The sequence below is a fragment of the Ixodes scapularis genome, unplaced genomic scaffold, assembly GCF_016920785.2.
Source record: "Ixodes scapularis isolate PalLabHiFi unplaced genomic scaffold, ASM1692078v2 PGA_scaffold1__304_contigs__length_218370807, whole genome shotgun sequence".
NCBI classification, from domain to species: Eukaryota; Metazoa; Arthropoda; class Arachnida; order Ixodida; family Ixodidae; genus Ixodes; species Ixodes scapularis.
Window position 1 is genome coordinate 156247808 of NW_024609846.1, and position 14010 is coordinate 156261817.

Here is a 14010-nt window from a genome sequence, read left to right on the forward strand (position 1 = left end):
CCGGTTCGATTAATTCGCGAACCGGTTCGGAAATTATAAACGACAAATTGCAACATCAAAATAAATTACAAATAAAACATATGAAATCAGCACATACGAAACGGGATACATCGTAGTGTAAGGCTCAGGGATTTCTACCAGGAATGGTTTCTTTATGTGCACTCAAAGGTTACCTCACCGACGTTTACGCATTCGGACTTCATCTAATTAGGTCCGACGCAGTAGCTGTAAAATCCGCGACCTCCTTACAAACCCACTTACAAGTAGAACTCGCTAACTATCCCGCCACCTCGGCGTGTAAGCAATTGAAGGAACAGTGGGGAGAAAATACAGCTTTCTTTATTTGAACTAGCCTTCGGTAACTCAAATTAGACCCTTAAAGAAGTTTTCATTAAACAAGATACGGAATATGGAAAACACTTCACCGAACGCAACGTCAGAAGGACGTAATAGGATAAATATTAAAATAGAAGAGTTCGCTGTCTCACAACTTCTAAGTGCCTATACGAAACCGGATGCATTATTATCAAACTCCACAGCCTTTTCTTTTCTCATTCCGATGGAAGCAAGCTTCAAGAACGCGCGCGTTCTAGAAACGTGCTATGAAATGAGCACACAGCAGCATTTAGGATTTACGAGATTGTAGGAAACAGAAATCCCGTGACGCGATTTTTTTTTATTTTTTTGCTGCACAGCCTTCCAATTTTCTTTCTTCCGTGCAAGCCGCGACCAGCGCAATACTGGTTCCTATGTCAAGATTCATGGATGCAGCGCTTGTCAAGATTCATGGATGCAGCGTTTATATTCCTAAGACTGAGCGGAGAAGAAAAATATGTAAGCGAGGTGTGTGTCAGTTGACGGCACTTAAAAAACAAATGGCATTGATAGCACATTCATTGTCAACAGCGCGTGGCCGAACCGTTTTGACATGAGCCGGTAACCGTTATCTTTTTCCAGTTCAGTTCCGGTTCGGGTTCATCGCGATAATAATATAACGGTTCGGGTTCAGTTCCGGAAAAAATACCGGTTCGGTTCCGGTTTTCGGTTCGGTTCGGTTCCGGTTCGACACCCTGATATATATATATATATATATATATATATATATATATATATATATATATATATATATATATATATATATATATATATATATATATGTATATTAATCTTTGCACGTTGTTTGGCGTAGCGTTTTAAGCCTGAGCACGTTGTCCTTTTAATATTTTTAATATTACGCAATTTTTGCGGGTCGTATTGCGGTGTTTGCTTCTACTAGAAGTATGTACTGTACCTTTAAGCCGGGGTCACACTGCTTATACATTATACAGAAGACAGTCTGCAGATATCAGTCACCACGATATTCATGGTTCAAATGCTGCGCGCCAAGTGTCTTTTTTGTCTGAGCTTCGAATGCCTTGCGGCATTCGAAGCTCACATTTCGTGGTGACTCGAGTTTGAATCTGTTTGCTGACTGTCTTTTGTATGACGCACAATTAGCACCGTGACCCCGGCTTTGGGGGAAAACTTGCGGCGATGAGATACAACCACTTCGCAAAGATTTCGCCATTTTTGTTTTTATAAACTTCGTGATAATTGTAGGTACTAATTGAAAAGGTGAGGGGTTATCTTGTAAACGTCTAGTTTTTGGCACATGTACCACAGACCACCGTCTCCTGTAACGCACTTTGTGATGCAACTTAATTGATATGCAAACAAACAATATTGGGATCGCAAGAAAAAGAACTCTGGTTTATTTATAAATTCCAACCTTCTTCCAACCTGGTCTATTCGGTATTCCAACCTGGTATATTTACAGATTCCAAGCCTTGATGTTTAAGCTTAGGCGCGAAGTACTTTGCGATGCCATATGGCTTCAAGCAGCTTCTTTCTATAAGCTACTCTGTCTTTCATAGTCATGCCTATGCTGACCAAGAACGGCCGTACAAACTTCTCTATAACAATCCTAGAATTTTTGTCTCATGGTCCATCTCTTGTAACGCAAATAAAAAGAAAATTTAGCTTCGTAGAGAAAAAAAAAATGCCTGAGTAGAAACTACCATTCTGTACTTTCTTTTAAATATCTGCACGTTGTTTGACGTAGCTTTTCGATCCTAAGCACAAGGTTTGATATTACAAAAGTGCAGTCCTCGTGTCATCCTTATTTTCATCTTTTGTTATGATTTATTACGTAAATTATGCAGGTGACATTGTTATTTGCTTGTATAAGCACGTTTAGGGCAAATATTATGGCGGTATGATACGACCACCTCGCAATGATTTTGCCATTTATTTATAGACTTCGGGATATTTGTAGGTATTGATTCAACATGTAGGTAGCTTTCTAGCAACCGTCTAGCCTTTGGCACATGTAGCACAAACCATCACATCCCGTTATGTAGCTGATACTTTGTGATGTAACTTGTTATGCAAAGAGACAATGAAATCTTAGAAAATAATTCTGGTTTATTTATAAATTCTAACCTTGTTCCAACCTGGTTTCTTCGTTGTTCCAACTTTCAGCCTGGTTTATATACAGATTTCAAACCTTGAATTTTGAGATTAGACGCGAAGTACCCTGCGATGCAGTGGCTTCTAACACAGTTTCTTTCGATAGGCTACCCTGTCTGTCACAGTCATACCTATGTTGACCAGAAATGGCCGTACAAACTTCTCTATTATTTTCGAAGTTTGTGTCGCATGGTCATCTCTTGATGGGCACGCTAGGAGGGGGCACTTCTCTAAATACGGCAGAATAAGTGCTGTCAACTCTTTAAGCACTCTGTTCTTTCTAATGTGTGGAACAGCAATGTCAAGTGCTTTCTTGACAGTTACCAACACTGCCACGAACTTTGGTCTCGGAAAGGTGAGACCTCCCCTTGTCTGCAGGCTAATGAGTCCCACGATATTTGGAGCAGGCGTACTGGTCTCGTGCAGGATAGGGCAGAAGCTGCATATCCTGCGTTCTTCCACGGCTTTTACAACAAACCCTGCAATGTAGGCTATGCTGGCATTTGTTATACTTGACACAAGCCGCCGAGCTGAGAAGAGAACAAAAAAACGTGGTGGCATTAGCTGCATAACTCAGTGCTACAGCATGTTTTTCGGAAAATTTTAAAAATGTCGTGAAATATATACTAATGAGATAATTGAAGCTGAGTTATGCGGAGAGGCAGCCAAATATAGGGGCTAATTGTCATGTGAAGTCGGATATTAACCAAATTTTGTTCATTACTCTAGCGAAAATAAACGCATGGTTTCAGTTCGAAACTTGATCGAGCATCATCATAACCACTAAAGCAATACATTTAAAAAATTGAGCAAATGCGAAGCGCGGTATACCTGCAGATAACTTTCTGCGGCTATAAAGACAAAGGGGTGTATCTGATCAAAACGTCCCGTTTGCATTTTGCCCTTTCTCGTTTCGCCCCATTCTCGTTTGGACGTTCTCGTTTGAACCCCCTCAAAACATCCCGAGGCGCTTTTTTTTTTTTTTTTTTTTCATTTTTTTTTATTTGAGCTTAATTATATCTGGATTCACTCTGCGACCGAATTGCACTTGGTACATCCTCAGCCGCGGACTCGAAGAAGCTTCTTTGGGGATAGGCAGTGACCAAATAACACCGTCTCACCTCGAAAAGACAAAGTTCCTTTTTTTTTTTTTTTCTTTTTTTTTTACGATGAAACGCGAGGTTTGTAATTAGAATGGACCAACTTTGGCGGGCCCAACCGAGAAGAACGTTTCAAGAATGCTCCTTTTAAAAAGGTTCAAATGAGAAGATCGGAACGAGAGCAGGCTCAAATGATAACCACCCCAGTCAAGTATATGGAAACACGGGCGCTTACACACCTTGAGCGTCGGTCAATGCGCGCGCGCACCCTTCACTTATTAATAGCAAAAGAAACTCGTTCACGTTACCATTCATTTTGCGGGTAGAAGGCTTGTGGTGTAAAAACGCAAATGTTAAGGCACATGGACAAGTACATTCACCCACCAGGCGTCACTGCCTAGGTTTCCAAGTACAACATCCATTTCAGCCTTGAAGTCAGTTGCTGGAGCCAGGCTGAAAAAACAACGTCTTAGTCAGCATGCATTTATTCTACTAGTGTAAGGCGTCACTGTTCCACGATGTGCATGAGAGATATAGCCAATGAAGTTTGACCTCCAGTTTGTGGTATTTAATGTAATTTACGCGGTAGTGATACATGATCGCGCACTGGGACAACGTGAATCCAGATCAAAACGGGCAGGAGCGGGAATCAAACCCACGATCTCTGGGTTTGATTCCCACATTCCCACTTTCGCTCCAGCATGTGGAGCGAAAGCACAAGCTTTCGCTCCACATGCTCCAATCGTCAGTCCGCTAACACACTCAGTCACCGATCTGCCCTAAGTACTTTATTTGTCAAGTAAAATAATGAAACAAGACAAACATGAAAACCTAGAAAGACTGATGTCAGCGCTGCTGGCTTAGGTTGACTAAACAGTGGAAAGCATGTGGAAACAAGCCTGATTGATGGAGCTGGTGCTGTTATTCGATATGGAGCGTCTGGCTTAGAAGATTCAAGACTATGGGACGCAGGAGCAACATGATACATTCTGCAAAAATAAGAACAAAAAAATTACAATAGGTAAACAGTAAGTGATCCTATATATGTTTGTGTATTAACAGTTATATCCTCCTTCGTAGCACATAATACCTATTGGCAACTTGTATTGAAACACAGTACACCATTGTTATTAAACATAAAAATTGCATACCTTGAAACACTCTGGCTGGGTCCAACGTTTGAGCTCTGCGATGCACACAAGATGCCAGTCCGAAGTATCTTTTCCAGGTTGAAGGTGACATCTCTTGCATCTGGGCAATCGTTGCCTCCAGACATTTGCCGCATGGCACTGAAGAGGAGCTCGACAGGATCACTCGAAAGGCCTCTGGTCAGAACGTAGAAAAAACCGCTGTCCAGCAGATACCTCACTGAGAGGACTGTTGAGTTGCTCGTCAATAACAATGCCTAGTACGTCTCACTACTGAGCAACTTTTTTCCATGCCTCCTGCAGGCGTCATGCAATACCTCAAGGTACTGCGGAAAATTATCTTCTATACACTGCAGACGTTCATCAGTTGCGCAAAAAAAACTGCATTTGATCAGGATTTCTGTGTTGAATGTGAGCGGTTCTATTTGCTGCATTATGAATAGAGAACCACTTCTGCATAATTTTCATGAAATCAATCGTTGCTCCCGCATCTCTGAACAATTTAGCTTGAGGGTGGTAAGACGGATAGTCTTTCAAAAAAGAAAGCGCCGATATCACTTCACTGGAAGACACTTCCACTGCTCTGCCGACACTAATTTTTTCGAAGTTGCTAGGCTCTACATGCTTCTGTGTGAGGAAGCGGACAGGTGTGATGACTTCATTCTTTTGCAATTCATAGAGGTGCTTTACGAACTCTCTTGTGATGGTTGAACTTCAATCTGTCATTTCTTTTTCAAGAAATAAGCTTTTCACGTTCTTGATGATATGGCACTGGTCGAAAGCTAAAAATAGCTTTCTTTCAGGAGTGCATGGATGATCGACAACAGGCTTCAGGGAGCCATTTCCAAGGTGACGCATCATCGTCACGTTGATCTTGTGGTTGTCAGTTAACTATGCGGAGAACCTCCAGTCCACACTTCTCAACATCATCAATGACGTGCACCGTCAGCTGGCAAGGGAGTTTTCCGCTCAAACACTTCGTAAAGAAAAAGCCGCATGGTATTTTATATGGCGTTGACAATCCTTTCGCCATGAAACAGAGTACCTTGTTGGCGAGAACAGTGCTGTTGATGCCACTGACTGCTGCAGAGCCTTCCTAGGTTGTTTGTTGACCAAAAAAAACAGTCCATCTTGCGGTCATCGATGTACTTTGAACTGATTGCCATCTTGTCAACCACGATGGAGCACAGTCGTGCCTGGTCTTTCAAATGCCTTACCTTCTCTTTCAGGCGCTCTTTCATCAAAGGGATGACTCCGCTTTCACTGTTGGATTTGCCAACGTAGCGGGGGAGAGTGTTTTTTTTTAATGGCAGTTTCAATAAGCCTCGGTTACGAATAGCGGTACGCTTTGGGTGACAAGTAGTAAAGAACCACACACTCTCTCACAAAATCTGGAGACCACAACGGTTTTTGTCTTGTTGCATTGACGATCTGTTCAGCTAAACAATCCTCGAGAGAAAACTCAGCAGTATCGATGTTCTGCAAGCATTTCTTCAAAGAAGAATGAAGCGTGTGGTTCTGAAAAGCACCCAACTTCTTTTTCAGAGTTTCATTTTCTTTTTGAAGTCGACGCATGCCATTACTTTTTCTGAAGAGCTGCACCCTCAAACGATTTATCTCCCTCACATCCAAATGTTCACGTGGGATAAGGTTGTCGGTCGTTTGTGCTGCAGAGTCAGCAGTCAAAGCAAGTGGTGGTAGTTCATCTGTTGCCTCTAGAAGGAAACGTCCTTCTGTGACAGTTGCGCTAGAAGGAAATGAAATGTCTTGCGGGCACTCTTGCAAAGTCATAGCAGAAGTTGGTGACGGACAACCTGCCTCTTCATTGAAAGCTGTAGAAACGTGGTCTTCTGCCCTGTTGCCTACAATTCTAGACTTCGAAGCGCTGCTTGCATCGAAAGAATGTTCCGGTAGCTTTCTTTCTAACTTGCGCGGGTTACTTGGTAGTGGTTGTTGCATGTACGACGGGTAGTCAGGAAAGACGCTTGGAACAGCACCTTGTTTGAGGCGTCGCTTCGTTGTGGACCCTGGCTGATAGTCAGTCTACGAAGTGTAGACTGCAAACAAGACTGCAGCAAGATTTGCCATTTGGCACAAATTCTTTCCTTGACGCTGCTTTTATTCATGCCTACCTGTGAACCTCATTTGCAAGAAATTCGTGAAAACTTAGTCCTAGTTTTTTTCTTCGATCGGATGTGCACAGTGGCGCGCAGCAGTGTGTCATTGCCCTGGAAACGATGATATGGGAGTGAAGTGGATGTTATAATCTCCTCTGTAATACACGAATTAAACCCAACTTTGTACATGAACACACAGCGCTTCAATGTGCCTGAAATGGTAATAGCGCTGTTCAAAAGTATGTTGTGTCTACAAGCAGATTCCCAACATTTAGCTACCGAGTAAACAAAAAAATCCAGTTTACGGCTCTTCGACTCTCAAAGGCAAACGTAAAGTTAATCTACAAGATAAATTCGGTACTCTGCTTCCTCAGACGCCGTGAGCAACGCAACGAAGCATGCGTCTACCGTTTTGGCATTCGACGAGAGTCAATGTTTGGTTTGCATATCCATCTTTTCTGCTCAAAAAACAACAACCACTCACGTTCACTTCAATTTTTTAGGACTATTAGCGGTACTGCGTTGATTCACGGTGCAGTTATAAAGGAACCATCTGTAGTGTCTTACGTAGTGGAAGCTAGACGCCTACTTCACTCCAAGGGTCAACACACGTTCGAGGTCTACCGTTTCCGGCAAGCGGAGCAAGTAGAAGGAGAGTCCCTTGACTCATTTTACGCCAAACTACGACAGCTAGCGCGACACTGCGCCTTCGCCGATCCAGACACGGAGATCAAAAATCAGATCCTGCTGTCTACAACATCTTCACGTTTTCGCCACTATGCCATGCAGCATGACCTCGATTTGGAGGGAATCCTCAAACAGGGCAAGTTATCTGAGGAAGTAGAGCACAACGCCACCTTGATGGAACAAGGAAGCCAGCAGCAGCCCAGCGAGAACACAGTGGCAGCGATAGCAGCGAACGCCAAGCCGTCTTCGCATCACCACCCGTCCAAGCGCCACCAGAAAACCCCATCACAGCCTCGTGATCATTCACGTCGTCAATACCCGGATGCAAAATGCTACAACTGTGGAGGATAGTGGCCGCACGACGCCGGTGGTCGATCCAGCTGCCCATGGCCAGAAGGAAGTCCTGCAGGTCAGGCCAGAAGGTTGGCCACTTCTCCAAAGTATGTCGGTCGGCTCCAGTCATTGTCCGTGCTATATGCAAGAACGCTGGCTCGGACAGCGACGAGTACACTTTCGCAACTGACACTTCACGCGACATCTCGAGGTCACCGCGAGTGATCGTGGAGGTCAACGGCACGCCAGTAGAATTCACCCTCGACACTGGAGCAACTGTGTCAACCGTGGGATCAAGTGACCTGACGAAACTCGGGCTCCTCCACAGCTTGGAGCAAACAGGTGTAAAACTTTTCGCATACGGTGCAACGTCCCCACTGCCAGTCATTATTAGTAAAACAAAGTATGTTTTACTTTGTTTTGCTTTGTCCCCACTGCCAGTGCTTGGCAAACTGTCCGTGACCATGACATACAAAGCTCAGGAAGGCACAGACGAAATCTTCGTTATCAGCGGTGACCATTCAGCCCTTCTGAGTTTTTCTGCAGCCTCACGTCTGGGTTTAGTCCGCATCACCTATAGTGTCGAAGACACCCTGACGGAAAACAATATTCAGCAACAGTACCCCCAGCTTTTTAAGGGAGTTGGATGCCTTCGAGACCAACAGGTACGCCTGCATCTGAATGACAGTGTGCCACCAGTTGCACAACCACACCGTCGCATCCCTTTTGCTATGAGGAAACCACTAGAGGCAGAACTGACTAGACTGCTAGCACTCGACATCATTGAGAAAACCGAAGGGCCAACACCGTGGGTGTCTCCGGTTGTTCTAGTGCCCAAACCACACGACCAGGAAGCTTTGCGGATGTGCGTAGACATGCGATGCGCCAACAAGGCGATCTGCCGTGAGCGGCACGTCACGACAACAGTTGACGACATCCTCACAGCACTCAATGGAGCAACGGTGTTCTCCAAATTCGACCTCAAGGACCACCAGCTTGAGTTGCACGAAGACTCCCTGCCAATCACAACTTTCTCGACACACGCCGGACTCTTCAGGTGCAAACGTCTGAATTTTGGTATCAACTCGACCAGCAGAAGTATTTCAAGACACCATACGACAAGTCTTTGGCAGCATTCCCGACGTGCATTACGTCAGTGATGATATCCTGGTTTACGGCACGACCAAGGAAGACCACGACAAAGCCCTTGAGGCAACGTTGGAACGTCTCAGCAAGGGTGGGCTCACGCTAAATTTCAAGAAGTGTAGCTTCTTTCAAGAGCAGCTCACTTTTTTTGGACACGTCTTCTCGAGTGCTGAAGTACAACCAGATCCGATGAAGGTGTCGGCTCTCTAGAACGCTGCCCCACCAACAAATGCCAATGAAGTTCGGAGTCTCCTAGGGATGTTCAACTACTGCGGACGTTTCCTCCCCAATCACGCAAACCTGACTCAACCGTTGCGCCAGCTGACCATCAAAGGAACTCCATGGACTTGGACCAGCGTTGAACAAAGAGCATTCGACGAGCTCAAAGGCATGCTCTCGAACTCTACTACTTTAGCCTATTTCGACCCCGAGAAGAGCACATATCTCATCGTTGCTGCTGCACCACATGGTCTCGGTGCAATTCTCGCAACTAAGGTAGTAGGCAACTAAGGTAGTTGCCTACGGAAGCCGAGTCTTGACGGCTGTGAAAACGCGGTACTCTTAGATTGAACGAGAGATGTTGGCTGTGGTCTGGGGCGTCGAGCACTTCCAAATCTACTTGTTCGGCACCAACTTTCGAGTGCTCACCGACCAGAAACCGCTCGTCAACATCCTGTCTAACCCACGTTCTTCTCTGTCAGCGAGGATCGAACGTCTGGCACTTCGACTTCAGCCATACAGCTTCGACGTCGCACACACCAAGGGGTCAACTAATCCCAGCGATTACTTGTCTCGACATCCACCACAGACCCCACCTGAAAAGAAAGACAGGTTCGCACCCTTGCAAAGATGTCGGAAGACTACGTGGCCTGCATGATACAGCACAGCTTACCATGCGCAATGACCTTGGAAAATGTCTTAAAGGAAACCAAGGCAGACCCCCAGCTGACCAAGGTGACCAAAGCCTTGCAACTGCCGCAAGTCGACAAAAATGCCTGGGCGTGTCCAGAGAAGGACTGATCCTGCGAGGGACGCGGATCGTGATACCTACCAACCTACGGCATAAGACTGTCCACCTTGCACACAAGGGGCACCAAGGAATCGTCAAAACAAAACAACTGCTGCGAAGCAAAGTCTGGTTCCCTGGGGTAGACAAGCTCGTGGACAGTATTGTGAAGAGCTGCATCGCCTGCTAGGCGGCAACACCTGAACACCACCGCGATCCACTGCCTGCGTCCAAACTACTGGAGTGTCCTTGGGCTGAGTTGTCTTTAGACTTCGCTGGACCATTTCCTGATGGCAAGTATACAATGTTCCTCATCGACGACCACTCAAAATACCCAGTAGTAAACATTCTGCGAACACTTGCCGCACCAGTTGTCATCAGCAAACTACGTACCATTTTCGCCCAGTTCAGCATTCCTACGGTGGTCCTCCATTTCACAGCGCAGACTTCTCAAGATTCGCTGAAGAATTCGGATTCAAACACCACCGTGTCACGCCACTTTGGCCCGAGGCAAATGGTGAGGTAGAGAGATTTATGAGAACGCTCAACAAGCTAGTCTTGACAAGCAGAATCGCAGGCAAGGACTGGACAGACGAGCTACAATCTTGCTAGCCTACCGGTACAGGGGCGGATTTAGAGGGGGGGTCCGGATGTCCTGACCCCGCTCTTGATTTCTGCATGTGTAAAATTTAGGGCGTAAAACGAAGGAGAAGGGTAGGGGGTTCCTAAACATATGGTACGCTGACCATGCAACACCTGACCCCCCCCCCCCCCCCCTCAGGAAATTCCTGCATCCGCCCCTGGCTCCACCCCACATGGCTTCACAGGAACTTCACCGTTTGAGCTCCTCGTCAAGCGCACAGTGCGCAACCTACTTCCGGTAATCCCCGACCCAGACAACAGTAGCCCTACTCTCATCAAAGCACAAAGAAACGACGAATCCAGGAAAAGATACAACAAAGAATTTGATGATGCACGGTGACACACTCAGCATCACAAGTTTGTTCCCGGTAAACTTGTAATCTGCAGACAGGAGCGGCGTAACAAGTTCACTCCGTTCTACGACCCCAAGCTCTACACAGTCATTGAGGTTCATGGATCACGCGTCAAGGCCTCTCGCAATGGGAAAGTCCTAACGTGAAATGCCGCCTTCTTCGAGGATGCATCGCAAGCGATCATCATGCCTGAACGAGAAGAACTGGACATCGAAGACCCAGGGCTCCCTCCGTCCAACCCTGGCAATCGCATCTCTTTAGACCATCGCTCATCTCTGGCCCCATCTGCACCGCCAGTGACCCAACCAAACAGTGCTGGGCGCCGTTATTCGACAAGAGTTCGTCGTGCTCCTCGTCATCTTTCGGACTTTGCAGTGTAGAAAACTTTTCTAACAAAATGTTAATGAGGAATTTTTTTTTTCTTTTTTCGAAGAAACATTGCAAGTTAACGGGATGTGTCAGAGCAAACCAAGTCTTTGAGTCATATTTTCTCAAAGGGATAATCGGTGTGTAAGAGAACTCCTCTACCAGTCGGACATTTTCAGCAAACTTATAGTTTTGCAGTCTTGTCGAAACTATTTTCTCAGAGGGATAAATGTATTGTCTTACGTAGTGGAATCTAGCCATAAATCTGGCTTGGTCTGGCAACTGTAGCACTCTCCAAGATGGCTACCAACGCTACCAACTAGCGAATAAACGCCAGTACGTTGTTGTTTCAATCAAAGGGAATCCTTCCCTTTTTCTACACCTCCAACATTACACCATCGCCAATGTGTGCTCCGAGAGTGACAGAATCCATAGCTCTAAAATTACCCAGATAGATGATGTCACGCGACTACTCGCGTAGTCACGTGATATCATAACATCATGTGACATCGCGATGTCAAGTGAAATTGCGACACATTATGAATTCACGTGACTCTGACGTCACGATGTCAAGTGACAACACGGAGAGACCATAGCAACTATTCCTGTAAAAACGCACAACACGTCAAACAACACAAAACAACCTTTTTTTTTTTTTCTCTCATCCCCCCCCCCCCCCCCCCCCTACCCATATCGGCAGATCTTGTCCCTCTACGTATCGCGACTGCACTGCGTCCGCAAAGAAACGTATATGGCTAGCGCGTGTGTTTATAGTTTTAGAACATACCTTGCTTTCAATCCACGTTCGGAACTGACGAAAACAAAAGTCTGGGGAGCCCGGAGCACGACGACGCGACTGACGCCACCCACCCGCGATGCCTGCGACATAAAAGTCTGCACGGGCTGATATGTCGAAGCCCGCCCCAGCCCGGCCTATTGTCTATAATGGGCCCGGACTTGCCCGCGGCCCGCTATTCATTTCCAACAGCCGGCCCGGCCCGGCCCGAAGCTAATTTTCACGGGTCAGCTGCGCTTTATTTTAGCCCAGTATGAATAGCTCACAAATTGCGCGTCATGGCAGCACGCGTGCAACTGCTACACATAAGTTGATTATGACACCCAATAGTGAATACTGTAAGCATTTTTTTTTTTTGCTGCTATTATTAGTTGGATTAATTTGCAGGCCTAGGCAGCTTGTTAAGAAAAAGCACCCCATCTTCCTTTTCTGCGGCCAAACTCTCGCGGAATGGACGGAAAGACAAAAATGACAAACAGAAGTAAACAAAACCACGTGTCGCAGTTCGAAAGGAAGGGAAACATCGAGACGGGTTTCTACAAAAGACGGGCAAAGTTCTAAATTAACCACTCTCGCTGCGCTCTACCGTAAAAAAAAAATGAATAAAAAAAACAGCAATGCCGTCGTCTTTTGCGGTGGTCTGCGAGAAATTGTTAAGGAAAAGTACCCTTTAAGGGAACCTCTTCACCCCTATTGGGGATGCAAGCCCTCGTGAGTACAGATGGTTTACGCCGGCGAGCGTGTATGTGCGTGTTCGTGGTGAGAAGCGATTGTATGATGGCGGCGGCGCCGCCGGGTACCAAAAAGGAGCGCCGCGCCGCTAGTCCTCTGGAAGAGCATTCGCTGCACACACCGAACCATACAAAAACATATACCCACACATACATGCTTCAGCATCTGTTTATTCCCCCCTCCCCCCCCCCCCCCCCCCACACACACACACACAGACTGTTCCTCTCCAAACCCCCGAACACTCTTCCGAAGAGCATGGCGCTAAAAAAAAAAGTAATGGCCGGTTTGGCCCGCTTTGGCCCCCCTTGAAGACTTGAATGCAAGTCTCGTACTCAGCCCGGGCCCTTCATGAATGTAGACGTGAAGCCTGAGCCCGGCCCGAGAGCCGGGCCGGCCCGTGGCACGCGGTCTGGCTCGTACCAGTGCAGATCTCTACCCGCCACGCTGACGGCTCGCCCCTCTGTTATGACTCAGAGCCGTGTATGGGTAGAGTTTGGCCATACATTGGTTTGAATAGGCGAGCATCTCAAGCCCGCGTTTGCCCACACCAGGTGTGGGCACTGCGCATGCGCAGAAACCGAATTCGAGTGAACTGAAGCTTCTGCGCATGCGCAGTGCCGTCGACAGCGCCACCGCAGCTGCGTGACGTCAGGGACGACCGACACACTGTTTACAAACAAGCCCGCGTTTGCCCACACCAAGTGTGGGCACTGCGCATGCGCAGTGCCATCGACAGCGCCACCGCAGCTGCGTGACGTCAGGGACGCGTGTTGGTCTATACAGGGGCCTTAAACCACAGGCCACGAAACAGCCCCTTGCGGTGGTCGTGAAGCCGTTTTAACGTTGCTCGAGTAAGGAGGTATAACTCCTGGTGACTGAAAACTTGGCGCATGTTAGGGATCCGTCACGTCCATATTCAACAGTAGAATAAACGGACGTGCGGTCCGAACCAACCAGGGCCGACTTGCTAGAAACAGCGTCTCAGCTGAGACTGGGGGAAGGAAAGCCTTGCTAAAGCCAGTGCACGAGCCGTGCGGGACCGTCTCAACCCGAGCCGAGCAAACCGCGTCTCAAGA

At 46.7% G+C, this 14010-nt stretch overlaps 1 pseudogene; it reads right to left on the reverse strand.

Moving 5' to 3' along the window:
- Nucleotides 1-9899: 9899 nt before the first annotated feature.
- Nucleotides 9900-10459, reverse strand: LOC115332099 (annotated as a pseudogene).
- Nucleotides 10460-14010: the final 3551 nt, after the last annotated feature.